Source organism: Globicephala melas, chromosome X, assembly GCF_963455315.2.
Source record: "Globicephala melas chromosome X, mGloMel1.2, whole genome shotgun sequence".
Taxonomy (NCBI): Eukaryota; Metazoa; Chordata; class Mammalia; order Artiodactyla; family Delphinidae; genus Globicephala; species Globicephala melas.
In genome coordinates this window covers 84,365,934-84,387,520 of record NC_083335.1, presented here as the reverse complement: position 1 = coordinate 84,387,520, position 21,587 = coordinate 84,365,934, and positions in this window count along the sequence as shown.

The following is a 21,587-nucleotide window of genomic DNA, read 5'->3' as shown; positions in this document are numbered from 1 at the left end:
GCCTTGGTGTCCATGTTTTTTTTTGGGGGAGTCAGTCACATAGGCATGCAGAGTTCATGTGACTGATCTCAGTTACTCAGACCATATCTCCCCAGAGCAAAACCAGACAGTCATCATAAATCACATTGTTAGGATAAACTTATTTGATCCTGCTGGTACAGCATGGCCCAAGGTCTCAAACATGCAAAAACTCTTATCAGGCAAAATATTCGAAGGGCTCAGAAGTTATCTCTCAGGAGCCATCCAAGGGCCAATCCCGGAGGCAGGCTTTTCTTTGGTATGTGCAGGATTTGAGCAACCCAGGCCCACTGAGGTAACCCTTTCCTGCACATCCCCCTCTAAGAGAACAGAAGTTTGCAAAGAGAGATTTCCTATGATCTCTTGTTTATAATGTATTATTTCCAATAACCAAATGCTAGTTTCATAATGGTGTAGGGAGGAAAAATATCTTTTTTCTCTATCCTTTGAAGTTCTTGGCTGGGGCTGCTGTAACAAAAGAAAGATAACAAGAGAAAAGCATATTAATTTGTTTAATATAAGTTTTACAAGACCCGAAGAAGTGGTTAAACCTGAGCGTTTTATGCTAGATTTGATGAAGAGTGGGAAGTCCTGGAAAAATGTGATAAGATAAAAAAGAATGTGAGCCGAGTGTAATAAACTAGGGGAAACATCAAGGCCTGTCTGTTCAGATTCTTGTCAGTGTCCCTGTGTCTTTGGAGATAAGGATGCTCCTTTCCTCTGGGTAGAGGGAGGGCACCTCTCACATGAGGGTCTTATGACCTGTTTCAGAGAAAGGTCAGAAAATCCTGCCTGTACTTGCCGTTTCTTAAATTCCTTCAGCTGGAAGTATTCAACATGTCAAGGTGCCATATTTTGGAGTAGTGGTTCCTGAACTTCATCATCCTCTAAACTTGATTATCTAGTGTCATCATCACTCAGACAAAACCCCCCAATCAACCAAGCCAAACCAAACCAAACCCAAAACCAAAGACAAAAAACAATCTTGTCTGAGCCCCTGCCGGGAATCAAGCTCCTTGCTCTGGGCTAGGCAGGCTCTGAGGACATAGGAATGATTGATTCAGGCAGGATATAAGTTCTCAAAGAGCTCAGAGTTAATGAGTAGAGAACCATCCAGAACATAATGATAGAACAACTATGATGAGAGCCATGGCAGGGGAGAGCCAGGGGATGATCAGAATACAGAGGAGAGCCCTGTAACCCAGGTGGTCAGGAATGGCTTCTCCCAGGGGATGATGTGAGTGCTCTAGGTACTGCTTCACTGTAAGTACATTTCAATCTCTCTGTTACTACCCTTATTAAAAAAAAAACTCACTGTTCTATTATCCTCATTTTATAGGTCAAGTAATGGAAGATAAGAGAAGATAAGTATCTTGTTCAAGGTCAAATCACTAGTCCCCAGTGCAGCTAGTTTTCAACCCAGGACTCTTAGAACCCCTATGTACTTCTCATTATAACCATCTATTTGCTTTTAATATTGTCTTCTGTCTTAATTCACATTCACCATACATATGTTTCTTTGCTCTGCTTGTCCCATAAATTCTTTCTCTTTAATTCATCAGGAGTTTGTTTATTTATTTTTACAGCTTTAGTGCCAAACCACCAAAATATTTTTCAAACTGGCTGTACAATTTTGCATTCTCACCAGCGGTGTATGAGGGTTGCTTCACATCCTCATTAACTCTTGGGATGGTCAGTCTTTTTAATTTTAGCTATTCTAAAAGGAGTGTGTGGCATCTTCTTGGGGTTTGAATTTGCATTTCAACATGTTGAGCCTATTTTCATGTGCTAATTTTTCATTCACATTTATTCTTGTCTGTTCACATTTCTTGTTTTATTGGATTGTCTTTTTTTTGGCTGCATTGGTCTTCGTTGCTGTGTGCAGGCTTTCTCTAGTTGCGGTAAGCGGGGGCTACTCTTCGTTGCGGTGCGTGGGCTTCTCATTGTGGTGGCTTCTCTTATCACGGAGCATGGGTTCTAGGTGCGTGGGCTTCAGTAGTTGCAGCATGTGAGCTCAGTAGTTTAGGTGCACGGGCTTCAATAGTTGTGGCACATGGGCTCTAGAGCTCAGGCTCAGTAGTTGTGGGCACACGGGCTTAGTTGCTCTGCAGCACGTGGGATCTTCCTGAACCAGGGATCAAACCCGTGTCCCCTGCATTGGCAGGTGGATTCTTTTTTTTTTTTTAACATCTTTATTGGGGTATAATTGCTTTACAATGGTGTGTTAGTTTCTGCTTTATAACAAAGTGAATCAGTTATACATATACATATGTTCCCATATCTCTTCCCTCTTGCGTCTTCCTCCCTCCCACCCTCCCTATCCCACCCCTCCAGGCTGTCACAAAGCAGGTGGATTCTTAACCACTGTGCCACCAGGGAAGTCCCTGGGTTGTCTTCTTTTTTTTTTTTAGGATCTACTATTTATTTTTATTTTTACTTGGTATTCTGAAATTTTACAGTAATATCCCTTTGTCTAAGTCGTTATTCATTTGTGTTGGATACACATGGCCTTCATTTCTAAGGCACATTCTTGGATTATTTCTTCGATAATTTTCTCTGCCTTTTCCTCTGTTCTCAGTATCTGGAAAGTTTTAAACTCTAATTCTAGATCACCTTTATTAAGACTTAAAAAAATTGTTTCACTCCTTTTGTCTGTTTATTCAACTTTCTGGAAGATTTGCTCAACTTTTTTTTTCAAGCCTTCCATTGAACGTTTCATATTAGCTACCTGATTTCCAGGAAGTTTTTTGGAAATCTGTATTTTTTCACTTCAATAAAAAATTAAAAAACAAAAAACATCTACTTTTTGGGAATTCCCTGCTGGTACAGTGGTTAGGACTCCACGCTTCCGCTGCAGGGGGCATAGGTTCTATCCCTGGTTGGGGAACTAAGATCCTGCAAGCCTCACAGTGCGGCCAAAAAAAAGTGTACTTTTCTACTTTTTCTTAATCAATGGATGATTAAAATATAAACATACACTTAATCCAATTAAGGTCTCTTTATTGAGTTCTGAAACCAATATTATGGCAAATTCCAACAAAATCTTGGAAATTCATTTTTTTCCCTTCCCAATGGAAGAGTTTACAGAGCACTGAAGTTGTGTGTTGCCCATAGACTTACAAACCCTGGAGTCCCCTAGCCTTGACAATAACCTTTTGTAAAGGACAAAAGATGGCCCATGGGAGCAGAAGTTCTTAGGTTGTATCAACTTTGGAGTGTTTTCAGTGAGTTGAAAGCCAGGGAAAACTGGCTGATGTTTGCTCTTTCCCCCAAGTCACCTGATGACTGTCTTTGATTCAGAAATATAGGTGAAGAGGCACTCAAAGGATGACAGAAAATGCAGGGAATGAGGGAATGTAGGGAGTTGTTTTTTGGTTTTTGTTTTCTTATGGAAGAAGATAAATCCCTGACATCTGGTCAGTTTACACTCAAGTTTACGCATTAAAGGTGTTTGGAAATCTTTTTATTGCTCAGGCTTTGGATCATAGACCTTTGTCAGGAACTGTGTGGCTGGGTCAGAAGTCATGCTGAAGACTGGTGTCAGCCCCCCTCAGCCAGGGCTCCTTAGAGAAAAGATACTTATCTAGGCCCCAGGTAAGGCTTATAGTTGCACAAATTGGTCTATGTCATAGGGACAAAGGCCTCAGGATGACCAGAGACCACCAGATGTGTCTGCTGGGAATCATGAGGCTGAGAATCCGGTGATGAATTCCCCAAAGAGGCACCAGCCCCTCCAGGCTGCTCAGCTCAGGTCGGTCAGGGTCTTGGGCACCTGGAATTGCAGGACAAGCATTTGCAGCAGTTGCGGGTAAGCAGCCTCCCCCTCCTGCACGAAACATTTTGCTCTGGGGTCCTGGTAACAACCACTGCTTCATTTAAACAATTATTTATTTACTTTAAAATTGCGGTTAAAGATACATAACACAAATTTTACCTTTTAAACCATCTTTAAGTGTACAGTTCTGTGGCATTAAGTACATTTACATTTCTGTGAATGATCACTATCATCCATCTCCAAAACTCTTCATTTTGCAAAACTGAAACCCTGTACGCATTACACATGACCTCCCCATTTCCCCCTCTGTCTCTCTTTCACTCCTGATATTGGTAATTTGTCTCCTCTTTGATTTTTGTTTGTTTGTGTTTTTGGTCCGTCTGGCTAGAGTTTTATCAGTTTCATTGATCTTTCCAAGGAACTAGTTTTTAGTTTCATTGATTTTTTTTCCCTCTTGTTATTCTGTTTTCTTGATTTCTTTTCTGTATTATTTCCTTCCTTCAGCTTGGCTTAATTTTGTTTGTCTTTTTCTAATTTCATGAGGTGGAAGCTTAGATCATTGATAGGAGGACTTGATGGAGTTCAGGACATGCTTCTCCCAAATATGGCACCTTGGCATATTGAAAACTTTAAGCTGAAGGAAGTGGAGAAAACAGCAGAAGCAGGGAGGTCACTCTGACCTTCCTCCTGCCCTCTCCCCTGAAACAGTTCATACACCCTCATGTGAGAGGTGCCCTCCGCATACCCAGAGGAAAGGAGCATTCTTATCTCTGAAGACAAAGGAACCCTAATAAGAATCTGAACAAACAGGCCTTGCTAACTTTCCCCCAGTTTACTACACTTACCACATGCTCTCTGACCCTATCATATTTCTCTATGACTGTCTAGGCTTCATCAAACCTAGAATAAAACTACTCAGGTCTGTTTCCTCAGGTCTTCATTTCCTTATGAAGGTTCCCGTGTCATGTAAAATTTATATTAAATGAATTTGCATACTTTTCTCCTGTTAATCTGTCATTTTACTTTTCAGACCCAACCAAGGACCCTAAGAGGGTCAAGGGAAAATTTTTCCTTTCCTATAACCTTCTTTTCTAACATAAGTATTTAATGTCATAATTTTTCCTCTAAGCACTGCTTTAGGTGCATACCACACACTCTGTTACATTGTGTTTTCAGTGTCATTTAATTAAAAATATTTTCTAATTTGCTTTGTGACTTACTCTTTGATGCACCCATGGGTTATTTACAAGTGTCTTTCATTTTCAGATGTTTGGAAATTTTCCAGGTATTTTTCTGTCATTGATTTCTAGTTTAGTTGCATTACAGCCAGAGAACATACTGTGCATTATCTCAATTCTTTTAAATTTGTTAAGATTTTGCTATGACTCAGAATTTGGTCATATGGACATTGGTTTTCCTTCTTCCACTTATAAGGATCTTTGTGATTACACAGGGGCCATCCAGATAATCCAGGATAATCTCCCCAGCTCAAGGTTCTTAACTTAATCACGTCCTCCAAGTCCCTTTTGCCATGTAAGGTGACACATTCATAGGTTCTGGGGATTAGAATGTGGACATCTTTGCGGGGGTCATTATTCTGTGTATCACACCTCCTTTCCCACCCGCAAGCCCTTGTGACTGTCACTGTCCCCAGATGGGTCCATAGAGGTGGACAGATGGGGCTTACCTCTAAGAGTAGCAAGGTCCCCATCCCACAAGGGAGAAAAATACAGCAACAGTCGATGGCCTTAAGAATAATAGTGGCCTTTGTCACCTTCTGAGATGGCCCACACTCTGTCTGTGGAGTGTGTTTCTCTCTAAATAAATCTACTTCTTACCTAAAAAAAAAAGAATAATAATAGCGACAATGTTGATCATAACAGGTACTGTTTGCACTGGGCTTGCCATGTGCCAGTGCTTTGCATGAGTTATACTTGCCACTGTCTCCATTTTACAAGTGAGAGTCTGAGGCCCAGCAAGATTCTATGATTTGTGCAGTGTCACGCAGATGGGAAGTAGTGGAGGAGCCAGGGTTAGAACTCCAGCTTTCTCCACAGCCTGTGCCCCTAAGCCACTGCCTCCAGTTATGACCATGACCCCCAGAGGTCAGGGGAGACCTCCTTAGAATGGATCGTTTATGGACCTAGAATTGTAGGATGGATTTTAGGGTTTGCTAGTGGCCAGATCACTACCTTTTATGAACCTACAGAGAGGCTGTTTGACTCCACCTCTCTCTGTGTCTGACTCTCTGATTCTGTCTCTTCTCCTTCCCTCCCTCTCTTTCTCTGTCTCTCTCTTACACATACACACAGAGCATGGTATCTTATACTTGTGGCTTAATCTACATAATTTAGGGGTTATGTATCTACATAACTCAGGGGATGATGACCCTCAGTACACGTGGGGCATGCCTTACCCAAAGCTCCACATTCCTGTCCAGGATAATCTCCTCAGCTCAAGATTCTAGGCCATTAAAGTGGCCTAGTTGTTGAGAGCGAGCGGGAGGCAGCCCGGGAGAGTGAAAGTCTCCTGTGGGCATCTGGGGGGAGGTGGGCAGCAGACCATGAATGGTGCAGGTGTCTGGACAAGGACTTCTGGACACCCCAACACGTGTGTTCCCAAACCTCCCCTCGCCTGCCACCAGGCCTCCCCTTCCACCCAGGGGCCTCTTTAGCCCCCTCCCCCAGCCCTATTCACAGGGCCTCAGTTACACCCTCACCCCATTTGTGTCCTCTCACCCAGCACCCAGTGCTGCCTCAGAGGATCCCTTCAGGACCCTGCCAGCTCCCTGCAAGGGCAGAGGTGTCTTCAGGACACCTCGCTCCTGCCCACAAACAGGGGTCTCTCAAAAAGTCCCTGTGAGGGCGGAACTGAAAATCTCTCCAGGATCCAGATGAAATCCAGACCCAGACCAGGAGTCCAGGGCAGTTCCCGCAGGGCTGGGTGGAAAGGGAGAGGGTCTCTGAGAGCAGGAGTGGGCTGGGTGTCCCGCAGGAGGTAGGATGACAGAGTGCAGGGCTGGGTCTGTGAGGACAGGGAAGGGACCCTGGGAGGGGCTGGGGCAGCATAAGTGCCAGGACTGCCCCAGCTGCTGTCCTCGTGGGCTTTGGCACCTGCCCTAGCTGGATGACAGAGCCAGTTAAGTGCCTTCTCTGGGCCTGAGTGTCCTCATCGCTGACAGGGGTGACAGTGTTTTCTTCCAAGGGGCTTAGTGAGGATTAAGTAGGATGGCACTTAAGAGGTGCTTGGGATCAGCCATAAAAGAGAAGGAAATCCTGGGCTTCCCTGGTGGCACAGTGGTTGAGAGTCCACCTGCCGATGCAGGGGACACGGGTTCGTGCCCCGGTCTGGGAAGATCCCACATGCCGTGGAGCGGCTGGGCCCGTGAGCCATGGCCACTGAGCCTGCACGTCCGGAGCCTGTGCTCCACAACAGGAGAGGCCACAGCAGTGAGAGGCCCAAGTACCGCAAAAAAACAAAAAAACAAAAAGAAGGAAATCCTGCCATTTGCAACAAAATGGATGGCCCTGGAGTGCATTATGCTAAATGAAATAAGTCAGGGAAAGGCAAAGACTGAATAATCTCACTTATAGGTGGAATCTAAAAAACGAAACTCATAGAAACAGAGCACAGATTGGTGGTTGCCAGAGGCAGGGCAGAGGGTGGGGGTTGGGGAATGGGTGAAGGGGCTCAAAAGGTACAAAATTCCAGTCATAACGTAAATAAGCCCTGGGGATCTAGTGTACACACACACACACACACACACACAAAAGCACTAAAAGAAAACAATAAGGCACTGCAGTATGTGGTTATGAGGATGGAACTCTGGATCCACATGGCCTTGGTTCAAATCCTGGCTCCATGATTTCCCAGCTGTGTGACCTCTGGTAGGTTTCTAAACCTCTCTGTTTCCCAGGTGCCTCATTTGTAAAATGGAGAAAACAAAACTACCTAACTCAATAGGTTGTTGTGAGAGTATTACGTAAGTTAATATTTGTAAAGAATTTTGAACAGTTCCTGGAATATAATAAACATTTAATAAGTGCTTGCTAATGAAACAATTTTAAAGCATTGAATTAGGAGTGCAGCCCACAGAAGTTCAAGAAGGGACACAGGGGAAGAAGACATAAAGGTCACCTCACATGTAAAGTGGAGGTGATATCAGCACTACCCTCCAAAGTTTATTGTGCCTATTTTGTTACAACTTTCTTAATGTGTTCACTTCGAGAAAGCCCTAGCCTTAGTCCTAGGGCTAAGCCTCCATCCCTTAGCAGGGGGCCTGTCTCCTCCACTCTGGATGGCACTCCTGTTATTGCGCCTCCAAGATTTCCCTGTGGCTCCCAAGGGTACCTTCCTAAAGTGACATGGGACCCCCTTTCCCTGCCATGAAAGGGCCTAGCTGGGTGTCAGTGCCTCATTCTGGGCCCCATGAAGGTCACTCCAGGAGGCCTGACTTCCTGGAGACAGTTAGGATCTGGGGATTCCTGTCCTCCCACTGTCAGTCTGGATAAGCTTCTCATTGTATCTTCATCCAAGTCCTAAAGGTAACTGGCAGCCCACTGCATTTGTGAATAAATGAATGACACTCAAAGGAATGGCTCACCCCCTCCCAGGCTCCTGAGCCAGCCCTCCCCAAGCCCCTCCTCTGAGATTGCCCTGTGAGTGATGTGGAGACAGACCTGCGGTGAACAAAACCCAGTCCCCATTCCTTCCGCAGGAATCGGGCACTAGCCTCTTGGGGTCGGACACTTTTCTCTGCAACACACTTGTTCCACCTGCTGTTCTCTGTTAATAGCGTGTCCTGTAGAAAGCACTCCCCCTTGCCCCTGCAGGTACACACAGGTCCCACTCATTTTGTATCATATCCAGTGGATGCTGTGTGTATAACATGAATCCCAGTCATTAATTTTACTCTGCAAGCTACTGGCTATAAATGGTCATTTAGACCACCCCCCTCGCCCTCTCCAATAGTTTGCTCGTATCATCCTTGTGCACACAGCTATGTGCACATGTGTGAGTGTTTCTTTAGCACACAATCTTAGAAGTGGAACTGCTGAGTCAAAGGGGTCAGTCAACAACCTGAGTGCCTACTCTGTGCCAGACACTGCTCCAGGCGTTGGGGAGACTCAAGGAACTAGAAAGCCACATGTTCCTGCTTTGGTGGAGCTGACATTCCAGTGGAGGATAGTTCTAGTTTTTATTTTGATAGATGCTGCCACACTTGTCCAATTACTGACATCCTCGGCCTACTTCTGGGGCGGGAACTTTAAGGCAGGTGGGTGTACTCTTTTGCCTTTGCTCTCTGCAAGACCTTCCGGGTCAGGGCCTGGGATGGTCCATTTGCAGACGTGGGTGTGGAGTGGGGGGAGACAGGGATGGAAGGGTCCAGGGAGTGGCAGGAGGCTGAGGAAGGAACGGTTCACAGGGCATTTGCATAGAAGCCTCCTTGATCACACCACTAGGGGGCCTACGGGAGGTAGGGATAAGGAGTCGGTAATAGAACCGTCCTCTCAGGTTATACCCCTGCGTGAGGCACAGATGGAACAGTCCGTTCTGGGAGGTACCACTGGGTAGGTGGCATCTTTTTTGGAACAAACCACTGCGTGGGTTGGAGGGGACACTAAGGGCCGCTTAAGTGTTTCCGCACAAGCTCCCGATGGAAGCAAGAATGTCAGAACCTTGACCGTTTGCAGCCCCCACCCATCCTCCTGATTCCTATCCGAGTCCCAGGCAGGCACCTTTTATTGGACTGAGGCCTCCACATTGCCCAGGCTTCCTTCGCAGCTTCTCGGCCTCCACCCTACAATTTCTTTACCTTTGAATCGGTGGCTTGAGCATGCAGGAGCAAGCGATTGGATCCACGCAGAGGTGAGCGGGTCTCAAGGTGCGTTTTGGGATCTGATTGGTCAACACGAGTTTTTACCAATCCTGAGCTTTTTCTGTGCGCACAGGGGCATTAGCCCCGCCCCCAGGAGCGTGCCGAACTCCAATTGGCCGGTAATTTGGCGCAGGCGCGATGGCAGCTTGGCCAGAGTTTCGGGATGTGGAGGCAGGGCTTTTGGGATGGAGAATCCGTTCGAATCCTGTGTCCGTGACTCAGTTGGTTCACTTGTCAAAGGTGCTGAAGATTCTCCTGTAGCAGAATTGAAAACTATACCTCTTAGTGCAGTGGTGATGGGGGCCGACCTTGCGTGAGCAGCTGTAGTCTCTTGTTCCCCATTTGCCCCTAAACTCAGTCACAGGCCCAGCAAGCGCTTCTACCTCCTTGCATTCATTCATTCATTCATTCTCTCCATTGCTAAAATTGCATCGTCAGATTTGAGATTTAGGGAAATTTCACAAAAGTTACTTTATTAAGCAGAAATCCTGCCCTGGTGGAAGGCGCATGATCCCTGGACCACAGAGCAGGGCTCCTTAGACAAACCCAGTTTCCAGAAGTTGGTGCTTTTGTGATGAAATATTTTCCCATGTGGGTTTTCTTTTTGCTGTTAATTCCAGAAATACTTTATGCCTGGAACCAGGTTTATCTTGAAACTGTACTGCAATCTAGTTTTAAAACACAGCAGAAATGTTTATCTAAAGGCAACAACAAACACCTGTGTTTGCAGCATATATTTCCAACATTTTCTCTTGTGATGCATAGAAAAGTGGGGAAAGCTACGTAGTCAAAAAGTAAAAATGTGAAAGTATGGGAGGAAAAGCAAACCCTAAAAGTGAATACAAGCATACACAAATGAACCTCTTTTTTTTTTAAATTGAAGTATAGTTGGTTTACAATGTTGTGTGAATTTCTGCTGTACAAGAAAGTGATTCAGTTATACATATATATACATTCTTTTTAAAAATATTCTTTTCCATTATGGTTTATCATAGGGTACTGAATATGGTTCCCTGTGCTATGCAGTAGGACCTTGTTGTTGATCTATTCTATATATAATAGCTTACATCTGCTAACCCCAACCTCCCATTCCATCCCTCCCCCAACCTCCTCCCTCTTGGCAACCACAAGTGTGTTCTCTATGTCCGTGAGTCTGTTTCTGTTTTGTAGATAGGTTCATTTGTGTCATATTTTAGATTCCACATATAAGTGATACCATATGGTATTTGTCTTTCTCTTTCCGACTTACTTCACTTACTATGATAATCTCTAGCTGCATCCATGTTGCTGCAAATGGCATTATTTTGTTCTCTTTTATGGCTGAGTAGTATTCCATTGTGTATATATATACCACATCTTCTTTATCCATTCATCTGTTGATGGACATTTATGTTGTTTCCATGTCTTGGCTATTGTGAATAGTGCTGCTATGAACATAGGGGTGCATGTATCTTTTCGAATTATAGTTTTGTCTGGATATATGCCCAGGAGTGGGATTGCTAGATCATAGGATAATTCTATTTTTAGTTTTCTGAGGAACCTCCATACTGTTTTCCATAGTGGCTGCACCAATTTACATTCCCACCAACACTGAAGGAGGGTAAATGAACCTCACCCTTGATCAAATTGAAAACCCACAGAGAAAAGTGTTCTTCCAGATAACTGTCTCTGGCTGTGTCAGTAGGGCTCCAGTATTCAATTCAATACAGTCTTCAGTATTCAATTTGATCTTCTTTTCTTTTTGTCAGGATTCCTGAATGGTTCCTGTTTGTTTTAATCAGGATGCTGTCATTTATCTGAAGCCAATTTCTCCAAGACAAAGGCAGACTGGATAAACAGCCTGTTTAAATCAGTTACTGGTCTGGAATTTCCTCAAAATACAGGATTCAGAACTGGGTAAGCAGGTGGCTGGAGTAGTCTCACTATCCTCCCAGGTCCCTTCACCATTTCTCCAGCCCCTGGAGTAGCCCAGATCACTCCAGCTGCTGAGGGCCATAACCCAGCGTGGTGCTTGTCATTAACCCTTTCTTAGAATACTACTCTGATCTTTCTCTGCCTTTCCATGTCAAAGTGGCTGCTGAGAAGCCACGATTTGTGGCTGCCTCTACTTATGACAGTCTGCCCCGCTGGCCCCAACATAGCTCTGAAATCCCTGCATTATACTTCTCTTCTGGAAAAAGCATAGAAATAGGACTGTTTACTTTGCTATTAGCAGCTATTAATAGTCTGGCTGATCCAGATTAATGAGTCATTTAGCACTTGTCTATGGGGATGTGACCCACAGGGATAATGAAGAATGGGTCACTTTTGGTGGGCAGGGGAGTTTAATGGGGGAGAAGGTCCTGGAGGTTTGCTGGGGACCCAGGTCACAGTGAGAGTTCACATGGTAAATGGAGGAGAAGGAGGAGGATGCCCAAAGGGAAAGGTGAAGACCTCGAAGGAACATAACATGTTTTACAACGTTACTGAGAAGTGTTCCCTTCCATTTATATTCTTTAGTGTAGCTCCCTCTCTACATGGGCCTCCATGTGTTTCCAAGGAAAGGAACTCAGAAAATAACAGTTTTGCTTGAGATGAAATAAGTAAGAACATCAATTGACCTCACACAGCTCTTAATAAAGAGCTGATTCTTTATTCCATCCAGGAGTTTGTGCTTGTAACACTCCTATACTGTCTGTGAAATCTCTATTAAAGTACAATTTTCAAACATGACGCTGATACAAGTATAGAATGAACACATATGTCACATGTTGTATTCTCCCAAGACAGTTGGGGGCAAGACATTTATTAAGGACCAACACCTGTGACAGAAGGATACAGAAGTGGAAGTGGGCAGAGGGAGAAGTCAAACTGTGATTGAGAGCCTGACAAAGCCTCGGCCAGCCAATCCAGGAGGGAACCCTGGAGTGTCTTAGTCTGCTTGGACTGCTACAACAAATTACCATAGACCAGGGGGCTTCAGCAACAATATTTATTTCTCACAGTTCTGGAGGCTGGAAGTCTGAGATCAGGGTGCCAGAACGACTGGGTTCTGGTGAAAGCCTTCTTCTGGGTCGCAGGCTGGCGACTTCTCATTGTATCCTCACCTGGCAGAAAGAGAACCAGCTAGGTGTCTGGCCTCTTTTACAAGAGCACTAATTCCACTTGAGGGTTCCACTTTCATGACCCATTTACCTCCCACAGGCTCACTTCCAAATACCATCACATTGAGATTAGGGTTTCAATACATGAATATGGGTGGGGGGACACAAACATTCAATCCATTGCAGTAAGTAATGCTCATCAGAGTGTCTTGTGTTGGGTGGAGCTGGCTGGGGCTTCATGCCTCCTGTCTCCCTCAGTCACTGCTTGTGTGCTGTCTTGGGGAGGCTATAACCCAGGTGGTTCTCTGAAGCTGAGGCAGATGCCAAAGGAGCTTGAAGCGGGCCTGGGGGGCTCACGTTTGTGTCTGCACAGCCCACCCCCTGTATCACATGGATCTACTTCTCCACATATGATCAGGTGCTCCTCTTCCAAAGTTCTGGTGGGCCTCTTTTCCTGAGGGGTAACTTAGAAGAGGGAGATTAGTGGGATGAACCATAGCCCCTGCCATTGCAGCTGGTCGTGGACAACTATACTAGGAAGGGAAATATCCAGATGTCTTAAGGACTGTTGGACATAGGGTCTGAGTTGACATTGATATCTGGAAACTTTGTGTCATCATGGCCTCACTGTTAGAGTGGGGGTGTTTAAGGACCAGGTAATAAATGGAGTCCTGTCCCAAGACCAGGTCACAGTGACACTTGGTTTAGTTTACGGTGGGGGCACTGAGTCCATAGTCCCAACCCGTGGTCATTTTGCCAGACTTTGAACGTATGATCGGGATTGACATGATGGGCAGTTTGTGCAACTCCTATATTGGTTCCTTGGCCTGTAGGATAAGAGCTATGATAGTGGGGAAGGCTAAGTGGAAACCTCTGGAACGGCCTTTATTCATTTCCTGGGGCTGCTGTAACAAAGTACCACAAACTGCGTGGCTTAAATAATAGGAATTTATCATCTCACGGTTCTGAAATCTAGAAGTCCGAAATCAAGGTGTTGGCAGGACAGGTTCCTTCTGAGGCTGAGAGAGAATCTCTTTGTGCATCTTCCTAGCTTCTGGTGGTTTGCTGGAAATCTTTGGCATTCTATTTTTGTTTGTTTGTTTTTGTTTTTGTTTTTTTTTTGCGATACGCGGGCCTCTCGCTGTTGTGACCTCTCCCGTTGCAGGGCACAGGCTCCGGACGCGCAGGCTCAGTGGCCATGGCTCACGGGCCAGCTGCTTTGAGGCATGTGGGATCTTCCCGGACCGGGGCACGAACCCGTGTCCCCTGCATTGGCAGGTGGACTCTCAACCACTGCGCCACCAGGGAAGCCCTCTTTGGCATCCTTTGGCTTCTGCTGCATCACCCTGATCTCTTCTTTCATCTTCACATGGCATTCTCCCTTTGTGTGTGTGTGTGTGTGTGTGTGTGTGTCTAAATTTCCCCTTTTCATAAGGTCACAGGTCATATTGGATTAGGGGCCCACCCTGCTCTGGTATGACCTCATCTTAACTAATTGCATCTGCAACAATCCTATTTCCACATAAGGCCACATTCTGAGGTACTGGGGGTTAGGACCTCAACATATGAATTTTAGGTGGACACAGTTCAACCCATAACACTACCCTTCACTCATCAAAGGTAGTAAATCCAAAGCAATATTACATCCTTGCGGGTATGGCTGAGATTAGTGCCACCTTTAAGGATCTAAAGGATGTAGGAATGGTGATCCTCATTGTTTATCCATCTAATATGCCAGTCTGGCTCCTGCAGAAACTGACTGGATTCTGAAGGTTGACAGTGGACTGCTCCAAGCTCAACCTAATAACAGCAGTTCCAGTGGCAGCCAGATACGATATCATTGCTAGAGAAGATTAACATGGCCTCAGGTACATGGCCCTCGATTTGTTGAATGCATCCTTTTCTATCCCTATCAGAAAATAAGATAAAAAACAGTTTACAATCACATAGAATGGGCAATAATATTAATTTACAGTTTTGTCCCCAAACTCTTTTAACTCTCCTGCCTTCTGTCGTAATTAGTACAAAATAATCAGGACTGTCTGGCCACTTCACAGAACATCATATTGATTCATTACATCAGTTATCATGTAAGAGACGGCCAGCACACTGGACAACCGGAAAACATGTGCTCCAGAGGGTGGGAGATGAACACTGTGAAAATTCCGGAATCTGTCACATGCTTAAAAATGTTAGGAGTTCAGTGGTCCAGAGTTCAGTTCCAGAACATCCCTTCCGAAATAAAAGATGAATTATTGCATCTTGCATCTCCCGCCACAGAGGAAGGATAGTGCCTGGTGGGCCTCTTCAGATTTTGCAGGCAGGGTATTTGACACCTGGGTTATTGCTTTGGCCCACATGCCAGGTGACATAGAAGGCTGCTGCATTTGATTGGAACTCAGAGCAGGAAAGGGCCCTGTATCAGGTTCAAGGTGCAGTTCAAGCAGCTCTAGTGCTTGGGACGTATGATTTGGCAGACATTAGGCTGTTGGAAATATCAGTGGTGGGAAAAGATGGCGGAGAATTTATAGCAAGCCTCAGTGGGAGAATCCCAACTCAGACTCCTGGGGATCTGGAGCAAGTCCGTGACATCTTCAGTGGAGACTTATACATTAAAAATATGGCCCTGGAAATCCTGACACATGCTACAACATGGATGAACCTTGAGGACATTATGCTAAGTGAAATAAGAGAGTCACAAAAAGACAAATACTGCATGATTCTGCGTATATTACGTAGAACAGGACCTACAGTGTTGCAGACTCCCGTCCAAGTGTTGCTGTTGCTAACAAATCCCACTGAAATCTGCATCCCCCAGCTCATACTCACAATAGGATGTACATTTCCAGGTGAAGACCTTGGCAGAATTTTTTTCTGAGAATTGGTTTTGTTAGAAGTGTGATGGGGGTAAGGTGGAAAGAATATGGCTTCTAACGTCTGAGAGGTGTTCCTGAGGGAAACCAATAAAGCAGGCAAGGGAGGCTCTGACACATAAAGACACACGTTTCTGGTTTTCCAACGTTGTAGAGTTGCCCCTATACAGAGTTTATCTCCTTGAACTTCAACTTGCCTGTCACAAAATTTTTCCATAGGCATTTGCCCTCATTGGGATCTGGTCTATAGATACCCAGTCTCACCAGATTCGCTAGCTTCATAATGCACCTTCTGTATAGTCAGTTGACCCTTGAACAACAGGAGTTTGAACTGCTTGAGTCCATCTAAATGCAATTTTTTGGACAAATAAGTATTACACTACTACAGGGGCCGCGGATGCGGGACTATGCAGATTTTCAAGTGTGCTTGGGGTGGTCAGAGCCTCTAACCCTCCACGTTCTTCAAGGGTCAACTGTATATATTTTTTCATTTTTTAAAAATTTATTTATTTATTTTATTATTTATTTTTGGCGGCATTGGGTCTTCATTGCTGCGCATGGGCTTTCTGTAGTTGCAGCAAGCAGGGACTACTCTGTTGTGGTGCGTGGGCTTCTCATTGTGGTGGCTTCTCTTGTTGAGGAGCACCGGCTCTAGGTGCGCGGGCTTCAGTAGTTGTGGCTCGCGGGCTTCAGTAGTTGTGGCTTGTGGGCTTCAGTAGTTGTGGCTCATGGACTCTAGAGCACAGGCTCAGTAGTTGTGGCACACGGGCTTAGTTGCTCCGTGGCATGTGGCATCTTCCTGGATCAGGGCTCGAACCCGTGTCCCCTGCACTGGCAGCTGGATTCTTAACCACTGTGCCACCAGGGAAGTCCCTGTCAAACTGTATATTGATAAACTTGCTGACTTGTGTATGCGTTTCATGTAAAGTCTCTCTTTTATTATTTTTTTAATTAATTAATTAATTTATTTTTGGCTGCATTGGGTCTTTGCTGTGCGCGGGCTTTCTCTAGTTGCAGCAAGTGGGGGCTACTCTTTGTTGCAGTGTGCGGGCTTCCCATTGCGGTGGCTTCTCTTGTTGAGGAGCACAGGCTCTAGTCGTGTGGGCTTCAGTAGTTGTGGCACGCAGGCTCAGTAGTTGTGGCTCACGGGCTCCAGAGAGCAGGCTCAGCAGTTGGGGTGCACAAGCTTAGTTGCTCCACGGCATGTGGGATCTTCTCGGACCAGGGATTGAACCTGTGTCCCTTGCATTGGCAGGCAGATTCCCAACAACTGCGCCACCAGGGAAGCCCGGAAGGTCTCTTTTTAAAGCATAGATTTACATGTTATAGACTATAAAATATGGATGTTTCTTTACTTTCTAAAATACAATACTTTATTTAGAATTTTAAGATATCCTGTGCCCATTTTATAGAGCCGTAACTATCTTGAAAAATTGTTTGTTGCATAAATATTTTCAATAACTCTGACTGTAATCCTAAAGTGGTTTCTAACCATTGTGACAGGAGAGGAGCTGATCACTGCTATAAACACAGGAATTCATGCATCCTAGTGGCTACTTTAGCCTGAGAGGCTGGTTGCAAAAGTTGCAAAACAACTCCAGAGTCCAACGGCTGTATAGGGGGTGCAGGTGCAAATGTCATGAAAAAGCAGCAACAACAAACTCTGATAAGAGTATTAGGAACAATCATCTTTATTATTTTTATTTATTTATTTAGTTTTTTTTTTGTTTTGTTTTTTAACATCTTTACTGGAGTATAATTGCTTTACAATGGTGTGTTAGTTGCTTCTGTATAACAAAGTGAATCAGCTATACATATGCATATGTCCTCATATCTCCTCCCTCTTGCGTCTCCCTCCCTCCCACCCTCCCTATCCCACCCCTCTAAAGCACCTCACACCCTAGATCAGGGTCTCTCAGCCTCAGCTCTACTGACATTTTGGGCCAGATAATTCTTTGTTGTGGGGGTTGTCCTATGCATTGTAGGATGTTTAGCAGCATGCCTGGCCTCTACACACTAGACACCAGTGGCACTTACCTGCTTATGACAATCAAACTTGTCTCTAGATATTGCCAAATGTCTCCTGGGGGACAAAATCACCTCCTTGTTGCCCATTGAGAACCAGTGCCCTAGAGTAAAATGTTCTAAAATGTTTAAATTTTTAAAAAAATGCTTTATTGAGATACAATTCACATACTATACAATTCACTTACTTTTTTATTTTTTTAATTTAATTTTATTAGTTTTTTATATAGCTGGTTCTTACTAGTTATTTTATACATATTAGTGCATATATGTCAATCCCAATCTCCCAATTCATCCCTCCCCACCCCCCACCCCAGTTTCCCCCCTTGGTGTCCATATGTTTGTTCTCTGCATCTGTGTCTCTATTTCTGCCTTGCAAACCAGTTCATCTGTACCATTTTTCTAGATTCCATGTATATGCGTTAATCTACGATATTTGTTTTTCTCTTTCTGACTTACTTCACTCTGTATGACAGTCTCTAGGTCCATCCATGTCTCTACAAATGGCCCAATTTCGTTCCTTTTTATGGCTGAGTAATATTCCATTGTATATATGTACCACTTCTTCTTTATCCATTCGTCTGTCGATGGGCATTTAGGTTGCTTCCATGACCTGGCTAGTGTAAATAGTGCTGCAATGAACATTGGGGTGCATGTGTCTTTTTGAATTATGGTTTTCTCTGGGTATATGCCCAGGAGTGGGATTGCTGGGTCATATGGTAATTCTATTTTTAGTTTTTTAAGGAACCTCCATACTGTTCTCCATAGTGGCTGTATCAAGTTACATTCCCACCAACAGTGCAAGAGGGTTTCCTTTTCTCCACACCCTCTCCAGCATTTGTTGTTTGTAGATTTTCTGATGATGCCCATTCTAACTGGTGTGGGGTGATACTTCATTGTAGTTCTGATTTGCATTTCTCTAATAATTAGTGATGTTGAGCAGCTTTTCATGTGCTTCTTGGCCATGTGTATGTCTTCTTTGGAGAAATGTCTATTTAGGTCTTCTGCCCAATTTTGGATTGGGTTGTTTGTTTTTTTAATATTGAGCTGCATGAGCTGTTTATATATTTTGTAGATTAATCCTTTGTCCATTGATTTGTTTGCAAATATTTTCTCCCATTCTGAGGGTTGTCTTTTCATCTAGTTTATAGTTTCCTTTGCTGTGCAAAAGCTTTGAAGTTTCATTAGGTCCCATTTGTTTATTTTTTTATTTCCATTACTCTAGGAGGTGGGTCAGGAAAGATCTTACTGTGATTTATGTCAAAGAGTGTTCTTCCTATGTTTTCCTCTAAGAGTTTTATAGTGTCTGGTCTTACATTTAGGTCTTTTTTTTTTTTTTTTTTTTTTGCGGTACGCGGGCCTCTCACTGTTGTGGCCTCTTCCCGTTGCAGAGCACAGGTTCTGGACGCACAGGCCCAGCGGCCATGGCTCACGGGCCCAGCCGCTCCGTGGCATGTGGGATCTTCCCGGACCGGGGCACGAACCCGTGTCCCCTGCATCGGCAGGCGGACTCTCAACCACTGCGCCACCAGGGAAGCCCACATTTAGGTCTTTAATCCATTTTGAGTTTACTTTTGTGTATGGTGTTAGGGAGTGTTCTAATTTCATTCTTTTACATGTGGCTGTCCAGTTTTCCCAGCACCACTTATTGAAGAGACTGTCTTTTACAGTTCACCATTTAAAAGTGGTTTTAGGGCTTCCCTGGTGGCACAGTGGTTGAGAGTCCGCCTGCCGATACAGGGGACACGGGTTCGTGCCCCGGTCCGGGAAGATCCCACATGCCACGGAGCGGCTGGGCCCGTGAGCCATGGCCGCTGAGCCTGTGCGTCCGGAGCCTGTGCTCCGCAACGGGAGAGGCCACGACAGTGAGAGGCCCGCGTACCGCAAAAAAAAAAAAAAAAAAGTGGTTTTAAAAATGTATTTATAAGGTCAAGCAACCATAATCACAATCTAAGTTTAGAACAATTTTGTCCTCCCCCTCAAAGAAACTTCATGCCCGTTAGAAGTCAGTCTCTATTCCCCCCCTCCCCAAGGTAACCACTAATCAACTATTTCTATGGATTTGCCTATTCTGGACATTTCATATGAATGGAATCATGCAATGTGTACCTTTTGTGACTGACTTCTCTCACATAGCATAATGTTTTCAAGGTTCACTCACTTTTACAATGTATCAGTTGTTCATTCCTTTCTTTTTGTTTTTTTTTTTTTTTTGGCCGCACCACACAGCTTTCCGGATCTTAGTTCCCCAACCAGTGATTGAACCCCTGGCCACCGCAGTGAAAGTGCCGAGTCCTAACCACTGGACCGCCAGGGAATACCTAGTATTTCATTCCTTTTTAAGGCTGAATAATATTCCATTTTATGGACAAACCACATTTAACTCTTCATCATTTGATGGACATTGGACTTGCATCTACATTTTGGCTATTATTAATAGTGCTGCTATGAACATTCATGTACAAGTTTTTGCATGGACATATATTTTCATTTCTCTTGAATAAAAGAAATGGAATTGATGTGTCATCTAAAACACTTTTCAAACAGCAAAATCTTCTTTTCAAGATACATTTTATGGGAAACCCCAAAATACAAGATAAATTGAAGTCGAGTACTTGAAGTGAGGTTAGTTGGAGTTCCAGAACCCTGCCTGTACTGCCACTTGACAGCCCTGGTGGCCTTGAGATGTCTACCCAGAGCATGAATGGGGAGAGAGGAGGTGGGGGACAGGGTTCCCAGGAACACAACCTCCACATCTGCGCCTTAAAGACTTCCAAGACCTTTCAACAAAATATTTTTTTAATTAATTAATTAATTTTTGGCTGCATTGGGTCTTTGTTGCTGTGCAGGCTTTCTCTAGTTGTGGCGAGCGGGGGCCACTCTTCACTGTGGTGTGCTGGCTTCTCATCATGGTGGCTTCTGTTGTTGCAGAGCACGGGCTCTAGGGCACACGGGCTTCAGTAGTTGTGGCACACAGGCTCAGCAGTTGTGGCTCATGTACTCTAGAGCGCAGGCTCAGTAGTTGTGGCACACGGGCCTAGTTGCTGCACGGCACGTGGGATCTTCCTGGACCAGGGCTCGAACCTGTGTCCCCTGCATTGGCAGGTGGATTCTTAACCACTGCGCCACCAGGGAAGCCCTCAACAAAATTTTTTTTTAAAATGAGTGATTATCAACTAAGCTCAGACCTTGAATCAAGAAGGAACAAAAGCACAAAACAGTTTGGCAATTGCTCTCTGCTTATTTGTGTCTAGGGCACCTCCATGTTTAGTTACCCAAGATGAAACCTTACCCTTCATCTCCTACAGGCCACAAGTCTTGGCTTGAAATGCCTTTCCAGTTTGCTCTTTCCTGTCCAGGCCCAGTTCTACTGTCTGGATCTCTACCTTTGTCTCCTCACTCCGTGATAATCACAGGTCCCTTGTTTGGCTCCCCTGGTTTCCCCTTCTCTGGCCCATTTGCCTGCCTCAGCCAGGCTAAGCTTTGGAACAACATTGCTTTGATTTGGTCTTTACCTTTCTGCCAATGACATGAATTCAATTCAATTCATTCATTCATCAGATATTTATGATGCCCAGAATTTACTGTGCTAGGAGTGCTAGAGGAGTTCTGGATATGCATTAGAGTCCCTGTCTTTCAGTAGGATAGATAAGACAGTTAAAAAATACCCATCTGAGGTGGTACGTGGTAATAGCCATTGGAATGGTACAAGCACAAATATAGTTAGCGATCTTTTCTGGTGGGTGAGATTGGGGATGATTTAGTGACTAGGAAGGCACTGAAGAATTGGTAGAAATTCTTTATATAGAAATGGTAGCAGTGGGACATCTGGTGGAGAGGATGGCATGAGCAAGGGCATAGAAATAGGAAAGCACAGATTCTATTCTGGGAATCATGAGTCAGATAATTAAAGTAGATGAGTAATGAAAGATCAA